This window comes from Chrysochloris asiatica, unplaced genomic scaffold, assembly GCF_000296735.1.
Source record: "Chrysochloris asiatica unplaced genomic scaffold, ChrAsi1.0 scaffold00030, whole genome shotgun sequence".
In the NCBI taxonomy this organism is placed as follows: domain Eukaryota; kingdom Metazoa; phylum Chordata; class Mammalia; order Afrosoricida; family Chrysochloridae; genus Chrysochloris; species Chrysochloris asiatica.
This window is the reverse complement of record NW_006408548.1, coordinates 13,423,341-13,426,442: the sequence shown is the minus strand read 5'-3', so window position 1 is coordinate 13,426,442 and position 3,102 is coordinate 13,423,341.

Sequence of the window (3,102 nt, the reverse complement as noted above, 5' to 3'; positions counted from 1 at the left end):
ATTAGGGATTTGTGTCAACTTGACTGGGTCAGGATTCTAAATGGTTTAGCAAGTCAAGTGTAGCTATCTCCAGTGATATGATTTAATGTGATAAGCCAATGTGAGGATTAAGGGTGGGAAACACTACCCTTAAGTCCTGGTGTGGAACTGAAGGATAAGCACTGGGCTGCTAGCTACAAGGACAGCGGATCAAACCCACCTTGGAAACTCTAAGCAGGGTTTCTATGAGTCCTAGCTGACTGAATGGCACTTGAACAACAAAAAGACACCACTCTTAAACCCTTCAACATCCTGATCTGATTTATGGACGGTTCCTAAGGTTGTGGCATGCAACACTTTTTATCTTACAAGAGATAGAAGGAGAGAAACTTCAGCAGAGAAGGAAGGACCTATTATCACTAAGATCAAGGAGTTGGAAGTAGAGTACATTCTTTGAACCTGAGGACCCTACACAGTGAAGCACCTAGATCCAGGGGAAGATTGATGGCAAGATGTATGGAGATCGCCAAGGAATGCTGGGTCTATAAAAGCTGAAAGGAGAAAAGGAGTCTTCCCCAGAGCCAACAAAGAGAAAGCCTTCCCCAAGAACCAGTACTCTGAATCTGGACTTCTAGCCTCATAAACTGAATGGGTGTGGGGGATGTGGGGGGGGGGGGGGGGGGGGGAGATCTGGGTATTTTTGTTATAGGAGCACTAGATGGCTAAGACAGAAATTTACTACTAAATTTCACATCCAAACACATGCGTTCAGATCAAAATACCAAGAAACTAGCTGTTGTTATGTGTCATTTCTGACACATAGGGACCCTAAGTAGGATTCCCAAGGAGCCACTGGTGGGTGTGAACTGCCACCTTTCGGTTCAAATTGACCCTGCAATCCAGTGCTTATCCTACAGCACCACAGTATGACTCCAAAGGGCTGTACAATTCCTGTCTAGGGCTGTAGTGTTTATGATTCTGAGGAGGGAATGCAAAAAAGGGAGGCACTTGGCTGGCATGCTGGGAAATAACTAATGCATGAGCATTCCATCCTTTATAGCAAGTTCCACTGAAGGGCAAATTTTTCATTATATGTAGAGCCCGAGTTCCGAGGTAAGAATGACAGCCCTAACATTTCAGCAAGCATGGTTATCCTCCTTTCAACCCCAGCCTCTTCTTCAGGCCTCTTGGGGGCCTCTAATGAGGTTTTCAGAGGCAAGAGTTCTATTATCAACAGAGAATGGACTCCCAACTGACCTCTGTGAAATAATTCATCTTTTGCCTGCTGAGTTCCTTTTTCAGTGAGCAAACCTTACCACAAACTACAGTATGAGCAGGAAAGAAAAACTGTCTGAGGGTACAAAAGAGTGTTTGCTTTGTCCAACGAAGAAACCTATGTTGAAAAAGAAAACAAACCAGAAACTGTAAAAGGGAGAGAAACTAAACAGAAGTGGGAGGGTGAGGTGGGGAGACTTTGCATCGAGTGAGATCTTTTGGATGCTTTGAGCTCCTGTAGTTTGTTGGGAATCTAGATAGAGATGAAATGCCAGAGAGGGCCTTGGTGTTCAATAAGGTTGGAAATATGAGCTACTGATGAGAACAAATTTCCCAGTAACTAAGAGCAACCAGTCCCTGGAGAAGGACATTATGCTTGACGAAGTGGAGGGTCAGCAAAAAAGAGGGAGACTTCCAATGGGATGAACTGGCAGCAGCAATGGGCTCAAGCATAGCAGTAATTGTAAGGAGGGCACAGGATCGGGTGGTATTTCATTCCATTGTACAAAGGGTCACTAAGGTTCAGAAAGGAGGACACAGTGGCACCTAACAACAAGAAGACATTGTGTGCATATTAATGGGGACCCATAATTATACAAGGCACATTGAAAAAGTGGGTGTTGCTTTAAAAGAACGGGTTTAAAAAGTCAGGCAATTGAAATACAAATATAAAGGGTTTTGGTTCCCTTAGTGTGGTGTAAAGGTAGAGGAATTAAGACAAAGGTCATGACAATGGTTAATGAGGAACATATCAACTCAAACATATCAAGCCTTGGTAAAATCTAAGGAGTTTGACCCTTTATCCTGTCATTTACCAGTAACTGTCAATATGATACCTCTCTTTTCGAGACACTTACACTAAAACTTTGATTCAGATTTTCATTCACTTAACATTCAACAAATATTGACTTTGTTTCAGCATGTACAGCATCTGAAAAACTTGTTAAAAATGCAGAATCTTAGGCCCTTATCCTACCGAATCAGGACCTACATTTTAAGAAGATCCCCAGGCAATTAGTATGCACATCAAAGTTTTGAAGTATCAGACTAGATGATGAACATTTGTTACATGAATAAGTAAAGAAATGAATAAATAAACGAGTCCAGTTGGCTTACTAAGAGACTTCTAGTCAGGCTATCGCAGCTTTACTGTATACACACAACAGAGGATACACCCTCTTTCACTTCCCTTAGTACCTTAAATCATGCCCACAGACTTGGCATTGAAGCATACTGAGAATTGTCATTAAAGAAACGAGATTTATTGAGAAATAGATACAGCATGAACTGGGGAGAGAGTGTCCACGGAGTGAAACTAAGTTCTCTGACAATCTGAGAGAGAGATGAGCCTTTACACAGAAGACCAAGAAGGGAACAATATACGACTATAATCATGAGGGCCAGGGATAATGTATATACAAGTCAATAGCAGGTTTAACAGTTGCAAGGTTAATAAATTCACCCTATAACATGGATTTGCTGGAATCAAATCACTGGTAAGTGATCCTGTGAAATATCTGTATATATGGAATTGAAAGATGGTGAAATTTTTCTACAAACTTTTTGAAGCTCCCTCGTATATTCCTCCTGGGTCATGCTGTGTAAACATTCTTTCAACACCACGCTAGTAAACATTTCTTCACAAAACCTATCTTTGTCTTCTCCATTATTTGCTTAGGATGTTTTAATACTTTATATAAAGCTCACAAGTCACCAAATCACAGGTTTCATTCTTGGTGGTGGTAGTAATAGTGTGTTGTGGAGGCGGTTCCAAATCATAGCTGCCCTACGTAGGGTTTCCAAGACTGTAAATCTTTATGGGAGAAGAAATTCTCATCTTTCTCCCAC